The sequence below is a fragment of the Castor canadensis genome, chromosome 10 (assembly GCF_047511655.1).
Source record: "Castor canadensis chromosome 10, mCasCan1.hap1v2, whole genome shotgun sequence".
Classification (NCBI taxonomy): domain Eukaryota; kingdom Metazoa; phylum Chordata; class Mammalia; order Rodentia; family Castoridae; genus Castor; species Castor canadensis.
The window spans coordinates 132,416,724-132,440,305 of NC_133395.1; the positions used below are offsets into that span (position 1 = coordinate 132,416,724).

Here is a 23,582-nt window from a genome sequence, read left to right on the forward strand (position 1 = left end):
ATACCACTTTATACATTAAATCTCATTATCTTCACTGATTTTAACATTAACACTAATAAAACCCTTGTGTGTATCTTATAGGTCAAGCTAGGTTCTCATTGATTTTTTTTTCATTAAATTGCTATAAAGCTGAAGAAAAATGCTAAATATTGTACAGCTTTTTGACAGCCAATCTATGCTGTGAGACTTAAAAGGCATTTTTCTTAAGAAAATAGATTTAAAAATATGAACTATTTCTAAGAAATAATGAAACACAAATTAAGCTTCATTTTCTTGAAGAGGAAAATATATCATTTATCATAGGAATTCATTGTCATTTTTAATTATGTTTGATATGCTCTTCTGTTGATGGTCAATTCTAAATGCTATGCCTTTCTTGTAAAAAATGTTGCTTTGGTTTCATATCACAGCTGGTGGTTTATTCAATTCAGATTTGTTGTCAATATCACATTTTCTTTTTATTCTTACTTCAGATTTGTTTGCATCAACATGTGCTCAGCTGATATAATCTTTTGTATTAAAATGGCTATATATTGCTCAAGCTTGATATCAAATTGGGAATAAAATAGTTTGAAGTAATTTGGAGTTTTCCAGAAGTTGTAGCAACTACATGTAAAAATAGTAAGAAACGATGACTAGCTTGCACTATCAGTATATATTTTGATGGAAACTGGAGCTGCAGTTACTGAAGGTTCATTTGGGATGAATGTTCAATGTCTCCCTAACATGACTTACATTTGATGTTTGCTATTTTCTGGCAGCTCAGCTGGGGCAGTGGATCCCAATACCTACTGATGACCGCTCCAAGATGGCATCTCAGGGCAGTTGAACTTCATGCATGACTATGCTAGGTTTTTTTTCAAAGCAAGCACCTTCAGGGAACTAAGAGGAAGTGTCATACTATCTTTGTGTCATACCTTACCCCAAAGCCTGAGTTACAAGTGAATCAGTAAGGTCAGCCAAGATTCTCAGAAAGAGGTGTATATCTCATTTCTTAATAGGAAGTCATCAAAGAGTTTGTGGAGATTTATTTTTTATTTAATTATTATGTTTTTATTGTGTGCTGGATGAGGATACACTGTGGCATTTACAAGTGTGCTTACAATATATCAAATATATGATACTTGAATTCACCCCCTTCATCATTCTCCTTTATCTTCCCTTCCCCATTCCTGGAATAGTTTCAACAGGTTTCATTTTCCCATTTACACACATGTGTACACAATATTTACATTATATTCACATTCACATGCTTTTTCCCCACCCTCATCCCCCCTCCCACTGGTACCAACACTCCAGACAGGACCTGTTCTACCCTTCTAGGGATGTTTTAAATCCACCATCCTGTGAAAAACCAGAATCGCCTCCTTAGTCTGACCTAAACTTCTCATAATTTAGCCAAAGTTCTCTTTTGTAAGGGCAAAAAGAGTAAGAACAAGAACAGGAGGCTACCTTCTACAACTACCAAAATTCTACCTGTGTAAATTTGGGCAAGTCACTTTACCTCCCTGGTTTCCAGTTTCCTCTTACAAAATGAAAGCAAAGATGACCTTTTCAATGTGTTAATATGGATTTAAATGAGATAAGCAGTGTTTGATACAGAGTAGCTCTTATTACTTGTCACTAATAAATGATGTATAGTTATTACTAAAGTTGATTTGAAAGATTTGTTTTCCTAACCCATGTGTACAAAAAGTGCAAAGGTTTCTATAAAGACCATTTTCACAGTTAATCCAAGTACACAAAAAAAATTCTTACGAGTAAAAATGTAAGGGATTTATGTACTGGCCATGTTCATTTGTCAGGATGGAGGAAAACAGCCAATAGTTTGTAATTTTGAATGGACATTGGCATAAATAAGAAGCCAAAGATGTGGAACTGAGAAGGCTGATATTTTCACACTAAGTTGTGGAAATCAGGACATGTGTGATATGTTTATCTGACAGATAGATTCAGAGAAGCCAAAGAGACGGGAAAGGGAAATGAAAGTGAACATTGATGAATGTAGGTAAGAGTGTTGTGTTGGGAAAGCACTGTAGTTATTCCATTTAATATGCATGCTGTGTTTGAAGCTCTCTCATGAAATGTCATCTTTCATGTTAAGTGGAGATCATGTTTTCATGACATTTCTATTTTATACTTTTATCTCTAGCTTTAAAAAAATCACATTGTGATAAATACTATTTTGAAATGTGCTGACTGTGAAGTCATATAAAGTAGACATTTTCTGCAATGCAGGATTTCAACAAATGAAATACCTCTATTACTAAATAACATCAGCATAGCTAATCCTACTGGTGCTAAGAATACAGAACATTTTTCTCAACTAAATCCTTTAAAATGTTCATTGTTTTGTGCTTTACCACAGTATGGCTGTTGTAACTTTTTTTCTTTATTCATATATTCATATATGTTTACATTGTTTGAGTCATTTCTCTCCCCTACCCTCCGCCCCCTTCCTCTACCTACCTTGCTTCCGGCAGAACCTGTTCTGCCCTTTTCTCCAATTTTGTTGAAGAGAAGACATAAGCAATAATAAGAAAGACAAAGTGTTTTTGCTAGTTGAGATAAGGATAGCAATACAGAGAGTTTCCTAGCATTGCTTCTATGCACAAGTGTATTACAACCTGAATTGATTCATCTCTACTTGACCTTTTCACTAGTTCCCGGTCACCTTCCCATATCAACCCGTGTTGTTTTAAGGTTACTGTATTAGCTCCTCTGAAATGGGGACATCAAACACTTTCAAGTTTTGGATTTCCTACCCATCCCCATTTCTCCTGTATGTGCTCTCCCCTTAATGTGTGACCCAAGTCCAACATCATTGCTGCCTTTGTCCTAGATCTAAAGTCCGCATATGAAGAAGAACATATGATTTTTGGTCTTCTGAGCCTGGCTAACCTCCTCAGGATGATGTTCTCTAGTTCCATCCATTTGCTTGCGAATGATAAGATTTTATTCTTCTTCACGATTGTGTAAAATTCCATTGTATATAAATATCACATTTCCTTAATCCATTCGTCAGTGGTGGGGCATCTTGGCTGTTTCCATAACTTGGCTATTGTGAACAGTGCTGCAATAAACATGGGTGTGCAGGTGCCTCTGGAGTAACCTGAGTTGCATTCCTTTGGGTATATTCCTAGGAATGGGATTGCTGGATCATATGGGAGATCTATGTTTAGTTTTTTAAGAAGCCTCCATATTGTTTTCCAGAGTGGTTGTACTAGCTTACATTCCCATCAGCAGTTTATAAGGGTTTCTTTTTCCACACATCCTTGCCGACACCTGTTGTTAATGGTGTTTTAGATGATAGCTATTCTAACAGGGGTGAGGTGGAATCTTAGTGTGGTTTTGACTTGCATTTCCTTTATGGCCAGAGATGGTGAGCAGTTTTTCATGTGTTTTTAGGCCATTTGAATTTCCTCTTTTGAAAAAGTTCTGTTTAGTTCATCTGCCCATTTCTTTATTGGTTCATTGATTTTGGGAGAGTTTAGTTTTTTGAGCTCCCTGTATGTTCTTGTTATCAGTCCTTTGATGTATAGCTGGCAAATATTTTCTTCCACTCTGTGGGTGGTCTCTTCAGTTTAGAGACCATTTCTTTTGTTGTGCAGAAGCTTTTTAATTTTATGAAGTCCCATTTGTCCACCCTTTCTCTTAGTTGCTGAGCTGCTAGGGTTCTATTGAGGAAGTCCTTGCCTACACCTATTGCTTCCCGAGTATTCCCTGATCTTTCCTGTACTAACTTGAATTATGGGTCTGATATTAAGGTCCTTGATTCATTTTGAGTTGATACTAGCACAGGGTGATAAGCATGGATCTAGTTTCAGTTTTTTGAAGGCAGGTAACCATTTTCCCCAGCAACATTTGTTGAAGAGACTGTCTTTTCTCCATCGTATGTTTTTGGTGACTTTTTCAAAAATAAGGTGGGCATAGCTGTGTGAATTCATATCTGGGTCCTCTATTCTATTCCACTGGTCTTCATATCTGTTTTTGTGCCAATACCATGCTGCTTTTTTTACTATTGGTTTGCAGTGTAGTTTGAAGTCAGGTATTGTGATACCTCCAGCATTGTTCTTTTTGCTGAGTATTGCCTTGGCTATTTGCAGTCTCTTGTGTTTCCAAATGAACTTTAGGGTAGATTTTTCAATCTCTGTGATGAATGTCATTGGGATTTTGATGGGAATTGCATTAAACATATAGATTGCTTTTAGTAGTATAGCCATTTTTACTATGTTGATTCTACCAGTCCATGAGCAAGGGAGATCTTTCCACCTTCTGTAGTCTTCCTCAGTCTCTTTCTTCAGGGGTTTGTAATTCTCCTTGTAGAGATGATTCACATCCTTTGTTAAGGTTACTCCTAGGTATTTGATTTTTTTTCTGATGCTATTGTAAGTAGAATTGTTTCCATATATTCTTTCTCAATTTGTTTGCTGTTGGTGTATAGAGAAGCTAATGATTTTTGTAGGTTGATTTTGTATCCTGCCACCTTGATGAAACTGTCTATGGTGTCTAGGAATTTTTGGGTAGAATTTTTTGAGTCTTGGAGGTATAGGATCATGTCATCTGCAAATAGGGATATTTTGACAGTTTCTTTACCTATTTGTATTCCTTTTATTTATTCTTCTTGCCTAATTGCTGTGGCTAGGAATTCCAGGACTATGTTGAATAGGAGTGGGGATAATGGGCACCCTTGCCTCTTTCCTGATTTTAGGGGAAATGGTTTCAGTTTATCTCCATTAAGTATGATGTTGGCTATAGGTTTGTCATATATAGCCTTTATAATGTTGAGGTACATTACTTCTATTCCTAGTTTTCTTAGAGTTTTTATTATGAAGTGGTGTTGGATCTTGTGAAAGGATTTTTCTGCATCTATTGAAATGATTGTGTTTTTTGTTGTTGCTTCTATTAATGTGCTGTATTACATTTATAGATTTGTGTATGTGGAACCACCCCTACATCCCTGGGATGAAGCCAACTTGGTCGTGGTGAGTGATCTTTCCGATATATTGTTGGATTTGGTTTTCCATTATTTTATTGAGGATTTTTGCATCGATGTTCATTAAGGAAATTGGCCTATAGTTCTCCTTTTTGGTTGTGTCTTTGTCTGGTTCGGGGATGAGTATAAATACTCACTTCATTGAATGAGTTTGGCAGTTTTCTTTCCCTTTCTACTTCATGGAAAAGTTTAAGGAGAGTTGGTATTAGTTCTTTTTTTAAAGGTCTGACAGAATTCAGCAGAGAATCCATCAGGTCCTGGACTTTTGCTTATTTATTTTTTGGGGAGACTCTTTATTGCTGGTTCAATTTCATTTTGTGTTATAAATCTATTCAGGTGATTAATTTCCTCTTAGTTCAATTTTTGATGGTCATACATATCTAGAAATCTGTCCATTTCATCAAGATTTTCAAATTTATTGGAATATAGGTTCTTAAAGTAGTCTCTGATGATTCTCTGGATTTCCATGGTGTTTGATGTTATCTCCCCTTTTCCATTTCTGATTTTACTGATTTGGGTTTTTTATCTACTCATTTTATTCAAGTTTGCCAGGGGTCTGTCAATCTTGTTTATTTTTCAAAGAACCAGCTTTTTGTTTCATTGATTGTTTCCATTTTTTTAATTCTATTTCATTAATTTTGGCCCTTATTTTTATTATTTCTCTCCTTCTGCTTGTTTTGGGTTTTGCTTGTTCTTGTTTTTGTAGGAATTTGAGATGTAGCATTTTTTCTACTGTTGTTTTTGTTGTTGAGTTCTTGTTTTAATGTATTGTGAACAGATAGAATGCATGGTATTATTTCTATTTTCTTATATTTGCTGAGGCTTGTTTTGCCCTCAGATATTATCAATTTGGGGGAAAGTTCCATGGGCTGCTGAGAAGAATGTATATTGTGCAGAAATTGGATGAAATATTCTGTAGACATCAGTTAGGTCCATTTGATCTATGGTGTGACTTAGTTCTAGAAATTCTTTATTGATTTTTTATTTGGATGACCTATCTATTGGTGACAGGGGGGTACTAAAGTCTCCCACTACCACTGTGTTGGAGTCTATATATGCTTTTAGGTCCTTCAGAGTATGTTTGATGAAATTGGGTTCACTGATGTTAGGTGCATATAGGTTGATAATTGTTATTTCCTTTTGGTTTATATCACCTTTTATTAGTATGGAGTGTCCTTATTTATCTTGTTTGATCAATGTAAGTTTGAAGTCTACTTTGTCCGAGATAAGTATTGCTATTTCCTACCTGTTTTGGGGGGCCATTGGCTTGGTAAATCTTCTTCCAGCCTTTCATTGTAAGCTGGTGCTTATTTCTATTAATGATATGGGTCTCCTGTAAACAACACATTGTTGGATCTTTCTTTTTAATCCAGTTTGCCAGTCTGTGTCTTTTAATGAGTAGTTAAGTCCATTAACATTCAGTGTTAATATTGATAGGTATGTGGTTATTTCTGTCATTTAGTTGTTTTTGTTGTTTAAGGGTTTGATTGTATGCTGCTGAATCAATGTTACTCTCTGATTCCTTGTCTTTTTTTTCTCCTGTGGTTTGGTGCTGCCTGTCCTTTCATGGTTTTGTTTGATTTCATTTTCTGTGTGCAGGATTCCTTGAAGAATCTTTTGTAGTGGTGGCTTCGTAGTCATATGTTGTTTTAGTTTCTGCTTATCATGGAAGACTTTTGTTGCTCCATCTATTTTGAATGATAGTTTTGGTGGGTAGAGTATCCTAGTGTTGAAGTTGTTTCCATTCAGTGCCTGGAATACCTCACTCCATGCCCTTCTTGCTTTTAATGTTTCTGTTGAGAAATCTGCTGTGATATTGATGGGTTTACCTTTTATGTTATTTGTTTTTTCTCTCTTACAGCCCTCAATATTCTTTCTCTATTCTCTGTGCTTGTTGTTTTAACGATAATATGTCATTTTTATGGGTAGTTCTATTTTGGTCAAGTCTGTCTGGTGTCCTGGAGGTTTCTTGTACCTGAATTTACATAGCTTTCTCTATTTTTGGGAAATTTTCTGTTATGATTTTGTTAAGTATATCATGAATCCCTTTTGCTTGCACTTCTTCTCCTTCTTCAATGCCCATGATTCTCAGGTTTGGTCTTTTGATGGGATTTGTGCATATTCCTTTTGCAGGTCTTGAGTTGTTTGACTAATATCTCTTCAGTTTTTCCTTTAATTTTCATTTTATCTTCAAATTCTGAGATTCTGTCTTCTGCTTGTTCTAGTCTGCTGGAGTTGCCTTCCATTGTGTTTTGTATTTCTGTTTCATTCTCTTTTCTGAGGTTTTCCATATCATAGGTCACTTCCTTTTTAATATTGTCTTTTTTCATCTTTAATTCATTTATCTCTCTATAGTGTTCTGTGTTTCACTTTGGTCTTTATTTTGGGCTCCTATGAGTTCATTTATTTGTTTCTGTGTCTCCTTTTATTCTTTATTTTTGGTATCTTGAAATTTCTTGAGTGTCTCTTGTATGTTTTGGTTAACTGTGTCTAGTAACATCTCCATGAAATTCTCAGTGATTAGTTTCAGGATTTCTTCTTTGAAGTTGTTCCTGTGGATATTGTTGGGTTCTTTGGCATCATATATCTTTTTTTTTTTGTTGGAGTCTGGAACTGGGTATCCATTTTCTTCCTTTCCCTCTGAATCCTATATTAAATTATTTTTGGGGGGGAGAATGGTTTACATCCCTTTTTTGTCTTCCCTTTGCTTCACTTAATACTTTGCAACTATGTTCTTGATAGGCTAGTTGGTGGTTTCAGTCACCTGTTTTCTTTCACTTGGCTTAATTTTGTTTTGTGGCTGTATTGGGTTTTCAGCTAAGTGAGAGTGTGCTATTTCTGTCCCTGGTCTGGGTGTAATTTACTATTAGCTAATTCACAATAGTAAAACTAACAACAACAACAAAAAATACTGCAAAGAAATCAAGAGAGAGATGAACAAATAAACACAAACAAACAAGAAACAAAACAAATAAACAGACAAACAGACAAAAATTCCATGTTCAGGAACAAGAGAATTTCAGTCTTAATTTAAGTTCTGGTGTTACTCCTCCAGCATCCAGTCCTAGTGTTGGTATTTAAGCAGATGCTCTGTTGTAGTTTTGCCCAGTGGTTGGGTTGTTTTTTTTTTTCCTTCTGTCTTTCAGAGGTAGCACCTTGGTCAGCTCCTCTCTCAGTGAGTGTGGCGGTTTAAGTTTGTATGTTGTACTCAGGTTCTGGAATCAGCTCTGTAGCCCACCAGCTGTCCTGCTTTAGCGTTGGGTTTTCACTGTGCTTTGATTACTGGGGACTTGTTTCTTTGCCTTGTCCACTTTCTTTGGGGCAAGGTCAGTGATCCATCAGCTGGCCCTCTGCTGTCAGCATGTTGCGATGGTTTGTTGATGTTTTTCAATTTTGCAATGTCATTTGATTGTGTTGCTCACTGGCCCAGGAGATGAGTTTTGTGGACTGCTATCTGCCCGTTTCAGGCAACGACTTATCATCCACCCACTGTCAGCCCTTCTGCCTTTCCAGCCATTTGTTTACTGAAGTTCATGTGACGATTAGCTTCTTGTCCCTCCCCCCTTCTCTGGTGTTCTTTCAGAGTTCCTGCCACCTCTTCTGTGCACTAGTTTTCAGTTCATCGTTTGTTCAGTTCTTTTTTTCTGTGGGGGGGGGTCAGTCTGCCTAGGGGGCTATGCTGATTTATTCCAGATGTGGCTGGGGGAATACCATGTGATGCTTGGCTCTTACCTGTTTCATCTGCTGAATGTCTCCATTGGAGGGAGCCCTCCTATTTTCTCAGTGTAATGCGGTATGGAGAAGCTTTCTATGGGCTAAGGTTCAGGGTGTCAAAATTTTGATTCTCCTTGGTGCTTTATTTCCCCCAAGTGTGTCTCAAGCATCTCAGAAAGGGTTTTGATTCATGGAGCTCATGCTGTCTGCTTCTGTGCCCTAGTTGCCATCTTGGTCTTATGGCTGCTGTTATTTGAAGCATTATGACATTTATATAAGCCCAGGTAGCAATGGCAAAACAATATTGGGGCATTGACTTTTTTCTTTAAAAGTCTCAGAATTTTTTTTTTATCATTACTTTGTTCTTTGTCCTATTTGTATGGACTCTGTGGTCTTCTTCCTATTCTTGGGTAGGTGAATCACTATACAACTGTGGTGTTGTTCTTTGCTGTGCTTGCATGAACTTTTTTTTTTCCAAGTCTCAGGTTTAGTAATAGATATATTTCTAATTCATAAATTTCAAGCTTTCCTTCATTTCACTTTTGTCTTTCTACTTCAGAAATTTCTTAAGGATACAAGCTCCATGCTTTAAAGGTAGTCTGGTTTGGTTCTGTGGAAATAAGAGGATGAATTAGACTTAGATTCTGCCCTCAGCTAGCTTATGTAAGTTAGTGTGTTAGCCATGACACTTTTGATTACAAGAATCTAAGGCAAAGACAATTTTAGGTCTTATAACTAGAAATGTCACAAAGTTACTCACGGTGTGGAAAGTCAATTATGTTCAAATAGTTCAAAGCATCAATTGTCACAATTTTTAGTGTAAGTTTCAAAGATGATCCGAATTGTAGCATTTACTCACAACTGTTTCCATACTTTGATTAATCCAGTCTTTACTTTCATTCAACATTCCTTATGCTCCTATGATTGCTAGGCATTTGTCACAAAGGATGCAGAGGTAAGACAAAGATCTGCCTTTATGTGAGTTGCAGTCTAATCTAGGGAGGTAACAAACCACCAAATTAATAAAGAGATAATAAAGCACCCAACAGCAATATTGCCTACAAAGAAAAGCCAGAGAATTGAGTGGTTTAAACAGGAAAGCCTTTCTGAAATGATTGCCTTTGGACCAGGGATCTGAATTATGTGCAGTACTGTGACTCTCTGGGACTGAGCTGTCCAGGTGAGGGAACAGCAGGTGTAAAGTACCAGGGAATATAGGAGCTTGTCACTGTCCCAAGAACAGTGAGTGTTGGGACTAAATTAAGCACTTTTTGAAGTAAGGTGCATTGTTTTCACATTCATTGACATCAGAGTGTGTTTAATAGAGTTTGATCGGTGGATTTTTCATGACCAAAATGAGTTAGCTCTTCTTCGACCACGTTATTGCTCACTCTGAAATTAGTTTGTACATCCTGGGCCAAGAGAATATTCCTTACCCAGGAACCTCAATCAATATGCTTTGCAAGCTGTTATTTTTTTCCCACAAATACTTAAGCTCTTTAATTCTATAGAGATAATTATCACTCCCAAACTTAATCTTTTCCCCCTTAACCTCTACATTATCTCCTTTAATCTTATTCAGGACCTGTTTCTTCCAGACTTTTATCATTTTGTCATTATGCCTCATCAGTATTTGCTTGGAGCTACCTTTAGATTTTCACATCATTCCCTGTCCATTCCTCTTCTCATTTTCCGTGTGGAAGAACAAAATTAAATGGCATGAAATCATGAGAACCATGAATGTTGAGAGAAAGTTCATGTTTTCTATTATGAGTTCTTTCAAAGATGGATAATATATATCTAATATGAATGTTTCTTATCTTTAAATAATTATATTTCTGAATTTATTTAAATTAGAGGTAGTGGGGTGGTGAAATGCATATGCCAAATTTATTTACCTACTAGATATATTTTCTAACTACTCCAATCTTCTCATGGTGTCATTTGACACACTGTACCTATAGCATCCTTTCTGCAATACAAACTTGATCCCATAATCAATCATGCTTAAACAGTGTTGATGACCTTTCATTTCTCTTTGGGCAAAGATAAGACCTTTAAATACACCACAAAACCTCAATGAAGTGGACCCAATAACGTGTGGGCTCAAGTCTGACCAAATCACTTTTCAATCCACTAGCTCTCATTCATTGGCCTTTAATTTCCTCCCTTATATTCTCTGCTCCTGTCAGAAAATAGAACCCTTGCCTGTACTTATCCATGTACGAACTACACTTTTGTTTTCATGCCTAACTAGCCTCTGTGTATCAGCTCAGTGATCACTTCCTGGGATTCACTATCTCTGGAAAGACTGTTAAGAGCACACCTAGACAGATTAATGCATGAAATTTGTGGTCATGCTAAGACATTGCACACATGCTCACATGACATTTCAGGTAATCAGAAATCTTAGTATTTCAATATAAATGCATTTGTCTAAGAGAATCAATGCTGAAATTAGAACATTCAGAGCTATTAAGCTGAGTAAGGCTATCTTTGGATAAGCAGAATCAATATGCCTAATATTTAGATTAGTTAAATGAGAAAGAACTGCTTTTCAAGGTCATTAACCCCCAATAGTCTAAACCCAGATGCTGGTACACTCATTATTTAGTTCAGTGCTTTTATTCTAGTGAGCTATAGGTGCTACTTATGTTTCATTGCAAGCTGCACATTGTTTGGTTTGAATGTTTCTAATATGATGTTGAAAATTTAAGCATGGTAACTTTTAATTTGTTTTGTGAGACAGAGTCTTGCTATATATCCCAGTCTTGATTCATATTTGCTATGTAGTCCAGGTTGACCTTGATCCTGTGATCCTCCTGATTCTCCTTCCTGAGTTCTGGAATTCCTGAGTGCAACAAAATGCCCTTTAATGTAGGATAATTTAGACTATTTCCAGGAGTATCTAAGTCATATGCAATTGGAGAATTTCTTTGCACAATTTGTGAATTATAAAGTTTATCCATCTACATTAGTGCATAACTTCCCCATTTTTTACATTTACATTACATAATGGCTTACCCAGTTGCTAATGTGCAAGAAGCATTAATGACACTATTGAATCCTCCTACTTTCTATATATATACTGCTGTGATCTTGTGGCATCTTCACTTATCACCCTAGGGTACCACATAACATATTCTCAGCATTTTGTATGCCACAAGAGCAATACCTCCCTTTGGTAACCAAGCAATTTCAATAGGAAGTTCTGGTAGCACGAATCCCAGACTGATCTTACCACTTTATCTTCTGTGTCTTGTGTAGCACTTAATTCTTGCAACAGCCTGTGGTCTAGTATTATTCTACCTATTTACTAAGGATGAAACTGCCCCTTAGAGGGAGGAGTGAGTGATTGGCCAAGTTTACACAGCTGCTCAGTGGTAAAGTCCAGGCTCTTAATTACTCTGTGACTTATCTAGCATCATGCTAACATCTTATGAAAGTATTTTGCTACATTAAAAATTGCACTAATTTAAACTTCCTGCTTACTGATCAGTTTTCCATTGTTAAGAAAAGGAGCCAATTATTTGGAAAACAGAAGCAAATACCTGCTTGCTTTCCATTTATGCTTGGAAGCTTTTAACTTTCATAATATTCTTTCTTATTTCTGTTGGTGTGTATTGGGGGCCAGAGTGGGTCTAGGTCTACCTCATCTCTATATAAAAAGTATATCTTATAAGTTGCTTTAGTTGCTATCTGGAATGACACAATTTTTGTCATTTATAGGCAAAAATTACTGCTTTGCTGCAGAGAAAGCTAGCAAATGGTTTCCAAGACATCCTCAGCAGGGATGAGTAGGCATGTAGGGACTAGGTGTTTTTCCTTTTTCAGGTAGTGTACCTTATTATGTACTAATGAGAATGTTGAATGGGGACTTTAATAAACTTGTTATTGTTATATAATGAGAAATCTTTATTTGGTCAGATGGTAATAAAAGATCATAACTATGAGGCCAAAGAAATGTTCTTAGTCTGGAAAAGGATAATGATAAATTTGTATGAATGGAAACTTGCATAAAATTTAAACCTTCTTGGCAATAATGACTAAAAATACTATTAACTGAATGTGTATTATATGCTAAATGATTTTCTAAGTATGTAATATTTTATCTTATTTAATCCTTAAAATAACTTTTAATGGATGGAAACGTGGAAATTTATATATTTAAGGAAACAATTCATGCTTTAAAAAGCAATAATTAGAGGAGATGGAGTTAAAGACCTGTTAGACTCCAACATATAAATTATATATATAATTACATAAATTGTATTATACAGATTTATATTGTATATAAGTTATATATAATAAAATACATTGATTGAATTATCTTGAGCTCTGATGGTTAGGGTCATTAACACTAAATTGTTACACTCTTCTTTCATACAAATTTTTTGAGAGTTAAAGATGGGGAAGGGAAAGTTTAGTGTACTTGGAAGAAAATTGGTATTTAACAAAGTTGGCAGCATTGCTATAAGTATTGGAATTCAAGAACTCCATTGTCTTTGACCATGAAGCTCCAATAAGAGACAATAGCAAGAACAAGTCCCAAAGAAAAGCTCATGATTGGAAGTGTTGTTGTGCACTGACCTGAAAAGGAATTCCATAGCATCTCAGCATGGAGGTTAAGAGCATGGGGTATGGGCCAGATGTCAAGGTTAAACTCCAGAACATTCCACAGATTAGCTAGTGACTGGTTGAAATGAATTCTCTGCACCCATGTAATATCATTTGAAAATTCTAGATAATAATACTACCTTGTACATAGGGTTACTTTTACTAAGACTAGATGAATTGTATGGCTTTTAGAATATTATCTGACACATAATATGTGTTATATAGTGGTTGTTATATGTGTATTAGTCTTAGAAAATCATTGATCATAAACACTTACAGTTTATGGATCTTAAAAAATTGCATGACTGCTTAAAAACTGAAGGATATGATTTGATAAAGTGTTAAGGTATTTCAGGTCCTTGAATTGAATGATAATATCTACATCCTTGGAACATAAATAAATTATGGAAGAAATTCAAATTATAAAATGCAAAATAAAGAACCAGGAGTGAGAAAGTAGGACCCAGATGGTGAAACCAGAGTCTAATATTCTATATTTGTATACACACATAACATTTGGAACACTTAGTTTTATTGTTGGCAGAAGAGCATAAAATTGAGACACATGTATTTTCTCATTTTTGCTCTACCACATTTATTTTCAGATGTTACTTTTATCCTTTTTTTGGACCACAAATTGCTTTCATTTCAAATTATAATCACTGTACTATAACTTATTTTTCTTTACTTATACTGGGAAAATATGCAAAAAGCACGAGTCAACTTGTGTTGTTTTTATGTTAGCAATTCAAAGAATATAAATACATTATTTATGCAACTTTTGTCCTAAAAGATTAATGTATTTATTCTGCCTTTTCCCTAGTTTCTATTACCTCTTATTTTCTTTAACATGACATTTTAGATATAAGAAGAATTAACTCAGAAATTGGTAAAGTAAGGTTGTGATGCATTCACTTATATATAATGCAAATATTATATATTTTGCTTTGTTCTCTTACTAATATCTTCTTTTCTTTCATGAGTCGTTTTGTAATTATAGCTTTCAGATTTGTGCATGAAATGTAATAATAAAACATGGACTTTGAGCACTTGTGTTTTATTTTGCTAGGCAGAGAAATGGAGTGTGTGTGAATGCTCATGCATGTATGTTAGGAGGAAGTATGGTTGCTTCAGTATTTCCTTAACTTGTAGATGAAACTCTTGTCCAGTTTTAGAAAGAAATAAAGAGCTCTTTAAAATCTAATACTGAAGACCTTATCTGCTCTTTTGAAATTAGGCCAGGAAGCAAATTAAAATTACATTATCCTCAGGAAGAATTACTTTTTTTTTTCTAGCAGCACTAGGGGGTTGAACTTAGGGCTTTACACTTTCTAGTCACTCTACTGCATGAGCCACGCCTCCAGACCAAGAATCACTTTTCCTAGAATCTATGTGTTTGACAACTGCCTTCTATGATTTTAACCCTTTAAACATTCTTTTTGGGAATGACTGTCCTTAGGAACCATGTGAGATCCCATTGAAATCATTTACTACATGCCCAAATTCCCACTGCGCTAAGTAGCAACTGATCTGGGAGCTGTCATGATTGGAAAATACCATGATGCTATGAGTTAATTTCATACCTGTCATGAAATTATGCATGAGATCCCAGGGGGCCTTTTGGTTGTCACAGTACTGCAAGCATTCGTTAGTTCCTTTCAAAGCACTGACCCATGGCCGAGAGATCTTGTCTTAACATATGGTGACACCTGTCACCAAGTTTCATGATTGGCATTAAATTAACCTGTTTTCCTTTTCAGATTTGCTGCTGTTTAGCATTTTCCATGACAAGGATGAAAAGAAATTCTGTTTGGAAGCAATTTCCTGTGACTTTTAAAGAAGCATCATGGTAGATTTGGTATGCAGGACTCAGTAAATAGACAAAATCTTTGCAGAAGTACACACATTGCTATTCAGGAAAGGTGGCATTTTATGAATATTTGAATGGTGATCTGTAAATCTTATGCTTGGGTATATGAACTCTGTCACAGACAGGAACAGAGCAAGAAAATATATTATTTTGAATCTTGTAGAAGGAAAAGCCCAGAAACTTGAGTTTGCCCTGGTCTTTCAATAGTTTCAAATAACATGGAGTGCATTCCGATTTCTCTGTTTCTCATGCATATATCTCTTAGTGTTCTGATGGGACACAAAAAGGGGAATCTATGTGATATAAATATTTGAAATAATGACAAGTATCTGAGAAAAAACAGATTAATGATGCCTTTAAATCCCTAGCAGTTACTTTAAGGATAAGGACAGAAAAGAGTGAGTCATTTTTCTGTGGCTATCTATCTTAGTGGGATAATAATTTTTTGTATCAAATGATTCATCAGTAGAGAAAGTATCTGGAGTTCTTTGCATCACTTACTATTTTTAGATATTGTTGAATATTTTTTGCATTTCTTAGCTTCTTAAAGCATTTACTTTAATCAAAGGGGGAGCTATTTTCTAAAGCTAGTCTCTTTCTTCTTGACTAAGTTAAATGATTTGTAGGTTCTATGCATTCTGAAATTCAAATACCATAAAGAGCAAAGATGAATTTATAGTCTTTTTTTCTATCCACCAATTCTAAGGAATAAATGGTGTTGTTCTACCCGGATTTGAACTGGTTGCTCTGAATCCTGGAGTAATCTATTTTTTCTGGCATTTCTTAAATTGTCTTTATTATTCAGTGAATTCCCTTTGGAAGTATAAACATTAGTCCTTGTTCTGTGGTTTTAAAAATTGATGGCTGCTATTCTCAAAGGATGGTAGAGTTGGGATGATTGAAAGAGTAGAGCAAAAGGCTGAGTTAAAACAATGGAAGCAGGAGAAGACAGTGCCAGAGACAGTGAGAAAAGGGGGCAGAGATTGTGAGGTAATTTGAAGTAGGTACTGGGGACTTATAGGCGTCTCAGTCTTGATTAATAGAAGCTATAAAAATGAAATGCTGAGCCAGGGGAAAACAAAATTGCACTTGAGAAGTTACTTGAAAGTGTGTTAATACCTTGGCAAGCTTTTTTTTCTTCCCCCCAGACTGGGTATAAAATCATTGCATGAAAATTTAGATCTTTTTTTTTTTTCACCATGTCCAGACTTTATTTTTTTAGCTGCTAATTTTGGTAAAGTCAGGCTTCTTGTAGCCAAAAAGTAAAGGAAAGTAAAACAAATAAAAAGATTTATGAAGATGCTATATTGTTGCATCATATTTTGGAGGTGAGGCATAATGTAATATCATTGCTAAGTCAGGATCATGATAAAATTTAAAATAAAACACATTTTGAAAAATACTTTTTGGCAAGACACAGTGTCTTGTGCCTTGACAGGCTATAATAGGAACATCACAGTCTGAAGCCTGCCTAAGTGAAAATGCAAGATGCTACCTGAAAAATAACCAAAGTAAAAAAAGGACTGGGAGCATGGTTCAAGTGGTGGAGCTCCTGCCTAGAAAAGTACAAGACTCTGAGTTCAAACACCAGTACCACACAAAAAGTGTTCTTGATAGAGTAAAGGTATCTATTTTATGCCAATAATGGTAATGGCAATTTTTGTATCTGTATCTAAAACAATGGGAGGCCTTTCAAGGTTTTTTTCAGTAGACTGGTGCTGAAATGAATAGTATCTACTGTGGTTTGGATAAGCATCTCCCAAAAGTCAATATGTTAAAGACTTGTTGTTTAGCATGGTACTATTGGGAGGTAATGGAACCTTAAGAGGTAGGCCCTAATGAGAGGAAGTTAGGTCTTTGGGGGTGTGCCCATGAAGGGGATTAGGAGACCTCAGCTTCCCAGTTTCTCTCTGTTTCTTGGTCCTTTGTTATCAGAGATCTGTTCTACCACTGTATCTCCACATTGTCACTTGTGCCTGCACCAGAAGCACAAAGCAATAGCACCACCTAATCTTTCACTTGAGATACATAAATATTCTTTGCTTTGTAAGTGGCTTGTCTAAGGTATTTCATTATAGTGATGGAGAGATAACAAATACCATATCTACACTGTTTTCTAACAAAACATGAAATTTTTAAAGTTTTTTTTTTAAAAAAGAAAAAATGTATACATATGACAAATTATTATTAGCAGCAAACTGAGGACCCACAAAATAATTTGCATAAAAATTAAAGTGCTGAAATATTTTTACTACAGGTACAGATGAACTCAAAACTGCTTCTGGTTGTTTTACTATGTTAAAAAGAGTCAGGAGGTTCTGCCATTTAAAACATCCCCTTGATCACCTTCAGCCAATAACTTTCTCTATGAGAAAGAATCAATGAAGATGAAGTAGGAGGATGTTTAGTGGTTGGGTGATTAATTTAACAAATGCTCTTTTCTTGTAGATAAAAGGATGGAAGTAAACTTTCGTCCCTAGTTTTAAGAGTTAGCTAATATTAAATGCAAACACACACACACACTATTGGCTAAAGAACTTCTAATTAATGGTTTCACATTCTCAAACTTTGTCTTTCTTAACTGGGGTGATACTGTCTCCCAGGAGACATCTGGCACTGTCTAGAGACGTTTTTTGATTGTTATGACTTGTACTGGTAGCTTTTCAGGTGTGGAGTTTGATGATTCTTGTAAATGGAATTTCAATAGTGCTTAGGTTGAGAGACTGCAGCTGTTTTAGATCACTTTGTCTTCCTAATAATTGTACAACATTTCAGAGTTATTCTTTGTTCTTTACACTACTCCCCATGAAATTGTCTATGAGCTTGGGAATTCACATGACTACAAGACCACAAGAGAAAGAGGCCTCATGCCCAAGTGGTTGGTGCTGTGCTCTTTTTTGGTTTCTTACTGATCTCTCCATTGTGTTCTGCCATTAGTTAATTGCATTGTGTTCATGCAATCAATTAAAGAACTTATTAGAACAAAGACTGACCTCTCTGAACTAGAAAAAATTCTATAAACAGGACTGTTTTTGGATGCAGACTTCAAACTACAATTATTTCCTGTGTCTCCAGCCTGCTGGCCTATCTTGCAGATTTTGGATTTAATAAGCTTACATAGTCAGAGTAGGCAATTCCTCAATGTTTCTTTCTCCCTCTGTCTCGCTCTTCCTTGTGCCCCTCCCCCATATATACACACTCTATTGGTTTTATTTCTCTGGAGAACTTTTATTAATACAGAGCTGTTTAACTTGGTTTAATGGGCCTGTAGCTGTCTATTATGTGACTCCACGGTCCTCCTCCTGAAGACCACAGAAATCTCTAGTCTTCTATACCTTATATTTCCTTGTTTTTCTTTGTCTTGATTTTTCTCTCCATTATTGAAATGAGGTATTGAAACCTGTAACTATTTATGTTGAATTTTCTTCATCTTCCTTCTTTAATTTTGTCAGCTTTTGCATTTAATATTCTAGAGATATGTTTTTAGGGACATATATGGTTATAATTATAATTTTTTATGATTATAAAAAGTCCCTCTCTATTTCTAGTAATAATTTTTGTCTTAATTAAAGTTTATTTATCTGATGTAGGTTAGATGCCCCAGCGCTGGTTTAGTTACATTTCCAAGATGTGTATTTGCTTATTTTGAATCTGTAAATATCTTTGAATTTCAATTTTATCTTTTCTAAATGGCACAAAAAGTCATTATTTTAACTTTTCTGCCAATCTCTGCTTTTCAACTATAGTTCTTAATCCATTTGCAGTTAATTACTGTTAAGGTAGAATTGACATCTGGCATTTTGCTGTTTTTCCCTACATATGTCCTTTTTTATTCTCCTTATCCATTACTTTCTCCTTTGAGTTAAATAAATGTTTTCTAGTGTATCACTTTTTTCTCTTCATGATTCTTTTACTATATTAAAAATATTTAGCAGGTGAATTATCCACTAGTGTCAGCCATAAACATAAAGACATTTTTTATTTGATCATAATATGCATGATTATAATCAATATTTAATAATCAGTAACGATAGGGATATTTATTAGATGAATGAGTGTATATCTCATATCTATATATTTTGTAGATATTTACTCTCTTGCTTGTTAATTCATCTACTCATATGTCATTCAACAAACACCTATTGTGTGCCTATTATATGTTAAGCAATTTCCACTTAGTGAGGCTACATTTGTGGAATGTAAGTCCCTGATGAAATTTAAAGCCTTTTCATAGGACTAAGAAATAGTGAAAAAAAATAACTAACCAAAAAAAACCATTAAATGTTTTTATTTGTAATAAAGCAGAGAATTGAAAAGGAAAGGTAGAGGGCACTTTAGATTATTGTATAGAGAAGGACCTTCTGAGGTGACATTTAAGGTGAGAAGTAAATAATAAAAAGACAGCAAATCAAAGATGTGAATGAATTATTCATTAATGTTGACTTGTTTCTTATGAAGCACTCATAGTTCATACCAGGAGGGCAAAAAGATGATCATTCAGTAGCCTATAAACTTATCTTCTTATACGTGAGAAAAACACCAGAATATTTGTGTGGGAAACACTAGGAACAATACCCAACTGTTTGGAAAGTCTTAATTTAAAAAAAAATGAACCTCTATAGCCTCCCAGTCAAAGTATTCAGTTGTATGATAATGCCATAAAAATTGGTAGCCTATTTGAAAGCTCATGTAAGTTTCAGATTTTTTTTTTTTTTTGGTGGTACTGGAGTTTGAACTCAAGGCTTCACACTTGCTAAGCAGGCACACTACCACTTGAGCTACACCCCCAAGGTAGAAAGGAGAAAAATGGAGGTGATGAACTAATTCAAGATATAATTCACATATAACTGGAAATGTCATAATGAAACTCCCTATATAGCTACCCTAGACAAACAAAAATGTCTTTTTTTAAAAAATGAAGGACAGGAAGGTAAAACAAGTCCTGTCTGGGGTGGTTGGTTACCAGTGGAAAAGGGAAGCACATAAAGAAAGGGCAAAGGAGGGTAAATATGATAGAAATATTGTATACGTATGTATAAAAATGGAGCAATGATACCTATTAAAACTATTCTAAGAAGTGGGGGCAAGAGGGATAAAAGAGAATGATGGAGGGGATGAATTTAGCTAAGATACATTGCAAGCACTTTCATAAATGTCACAATGTACGCCAGCCCAATAATATGCTAATAAAAATTTTAAAAATTAAAAATTAAGCACATGTGATATTTGCATTCCTTAATGTATCCTACATGAGACAAGAACTATGAATTGTTCAGAGAAAGCACAAACAGAATCTCCACCTTTATGATATTATATGTCATTTAGAGAAATGGTAGTGACCAAAAAGCACTATTCACAGGAAAATTCTGTCCTGATATACTGGAAAGTAGTCAGATTAATAATTTTTGTCTTTATTTTCTTTCTCCAACTTCAGTAGGCCCAAGGACATTAGTTAGACCTCCCTAATTTTATCATGAATTTGAAGTGGACTGAGAATCCATTAAAAATGGGTACGCTCAATAAACTATATTGTAGTTTAGATAAGTGGATATAGCTGTGTTGATGGAAAACTGTGCATTTCTGAGTATGATGTTCACTGATAATTCCATTGGAAATAGGTAGTGAAGTAAGTATAAAATACTACAGAATATATTTTGTCATTCTTTGACCAAATAATACATTCTGGAATTTGGTGCTTTGGAATGTTTCCTGTATAAATATAAGCCACTTTGCATATGTCTGCCTTTTAAAAGTAGGTTTATCTACTGGAAGTAAAAGTCTATTTGCAAGCATGATTGGACTATTAATCAGAGTAATGGATTCATTATCACATCATCACCTTTTCTGCTAGACGTTGGACAAAGTCAAAGCTGGAGTTGCTAGTCTAGCATTGATGAAATGTGGAAAGCTGTGAAGGGATAAGATGAATTCCAAAATAATACAGTTCTTTACTAAGAAAGACATCATTACAGCTGAGTGATGTGGGACTCAAATGAAATCTGGTGAAGTCCCTTCCATCTTTTTCTCTGAAACTTCCATTGGCACATAAAAGTAGTGTCACCAGAGAAGCCAATGTGTATTTTTATGCTGCCATTATATAATTGAGTACAAAATTCAGTACAGTGAATTCAGGAGGTGATCAGATGAATAAAGGGAGCCAGAGAAGATAATTATTTCAATTTTTCCTTAATTGCACTTTCCAGCATAGTAGTTAAAAAATCACAGACTGGGGACAGGGAGGGTAACTTATTGGTAGAGCACCTGTCTAGCAACTGTGAGGCCCTGAGTTCAAACTCCAATACTGCTGACAAACAATCTCAGGCTCACAAGTTTGTGCTTTGGGGGAGAAACTGTGTAGCTTCCAGTAAATGATATAGACTCTATCTCAGTTTACTCAAGTGAGAAATGAGAATAATAATCCTTTTCTTCTAGGATTTTGAGGATAAATGAAATGCTGTATACAACATACACATAACATAGACAGTAGTCAGTAAATAATTGCCAATAGTTATTATTGGCAATGTTTGTTTCCTACAGATGTGATCTAAACTCAACAACAAACAACCCAGGATTTTCCTGTGTTTCTGTGGTCATTGCTAAATATGAACAAATTGGGACTCCAAAGTGCTTGGAGTAGGAAAGAGAAATGGTTGCAATGAGAGACAAAAAGCAGTTTTTCTGGTTTTATGATGACTTTTACTCACTTTTTTCCATTATATTTCTCTCTTGCCAGTTTTTTGTCCTCCCACTTTCGTAAGTAGAGTAACGAACAATAACAAAACATAACTTATGACGGGCACAATTCATAAAGTACATTACCCCATTTTCTGAATCCTGATTTCAATTTAGACATCACTTTCCAAGGTATGTCTCCCCCTAACCCCTGCATGTCTCCTGTGTGGCATTTACCCAACCATGAGTTGTTTCATTTATGTTTTTCCTTCCCATCACTACATTGTAAATTGTGATGGGTCAGTAATGGCATCTGCTTGGTTCCCTCTTGGTCCCTGTACACCATCTCTGTGCCAAGTACATGTAGACACTCGGTATATATTAATTGTTTGTTTGAGCTCATTTTCTGTTGCTCATAACACAACACCAAACACTGGATAAATTATAAGGAAAGAAGAGTTTATTTTGGCTCCCAGCTCTGGAGGTCCCAGGTTAAGAGGCCTCATGTGGTGATGGCCTTGCTGACAGAGGCTTGCATGATAAGAGACAGGGAACACAGGGAACATATGAATCTTCTGATATCCCTGTCTTTCTTTCTCTACCTTTCTGTTTGTCGACCTGGCTGTCTCTTCTTATAAAGTCATTCATGGGGACTCTAATCACCATCCAGGGTCTGACTCTAAACATCATTCTTAGATTACATTTCTACTCTCTATGCTCACACAGAGATTAGATTTGAACATGAGTTTTCATAAGGGACAAGCCAAAGCAATGCAGAAGAGTTTTCCCTTTAAACCACAACTGCCACTTGATAGGTTTGTATATTGGGTTGTCCTCTCATCTTGTCTTACATCAAAAATCTGCACTGAGATAGAAAAGATAAATGACTTTGTAGTTATTTTTTTGCAATAGTAATGTGCTTTATGAAAGTTTTTCTACAGAGAATATAAATGTTAATCTTCCATTTGATAGGAGTAACCCTTGAGGTAATATTTATAATAAATATAACTAATTGAATTTAATAAGCTGTTTAATTTACTAATAGCACTCTACTTGTTACTACATAGATACATTGCTACAGTGTTATTCTTTAGTAAATTGTAGTTTATTTAGATGCTGATTGGAATAACACCTCAAAACACAAGACAAAACCATGCTAATAATTTAAGGTCAATATACTTAGTACAATCAGTCTACTTTCCAGTGGAAAGTTGGCCATTACTTTAAGATTTTTCTCTTTATTTTCCATTAGAGTCTATAGGTGAATCTAGTATCTTCTTTCCCTAACACTAATCATCATATTAAATTGTTGCAAATTTTAGCTGCCAAACACATGAAGAATTTACAAACACACATGTACAATTTACATATGCACATACACAATTTACAACATAGCCATAAGGTAATTAGCATTTGGTTACAGTTTGCTGCTAATGAGGTCAAGGTTACAGATTTATTGTTTCTCTGAGTCTGTCTTTTGGCCCAGTTCCATTGTCACTGATTGTACTAAGACCCCTTGGGCCGCCGTTCATAAATACTGTTGGTCACAGGGGAGGGGGGCATGTAGGAGGACTTGAATGCTTCTCTGCCAGCCCCCTACCTCTGCCAGTCAAGGCTCAACATTTTCCTGACAAATGGCATGTGTGGAGAGCATTTCATCTTTGTTATTTTCTATGTCAGGTTTTATCCACAGAGCTGAACAGTGAAGCATTT

General features: G+C 35.3%; 1 protein-coding gene across 9 annotated transcripts in view; it reads left to right on the forward strand.

Annotated features, from left to right (window-relative positions):
- Window positions 1-23,582, forward strand: part of Chl1 (cell adhesion molecule L1 like) — a 190,511-nt gene that overhangs the window by 64,967 nt on the left and 101,962 nt on the right. For 5 of the 9 annotated variants that reach the window (XM_074044257.1, XM_074044255.1, XM_074044264.1 and 2 more), the window contains one exon: window positions 4,931-4,985. The exons of the other annotated variants lie outside the window; for them this stretch is intronic. The gene's annotated coding sequence lies outside the window, so the exon portion shown is untranslated. The remainder of the gene's footprint in view (window positions 1-4,930; window positions 4,986-23,582) is intronic. 9 annotated transcript variants of the gene reach the window in all.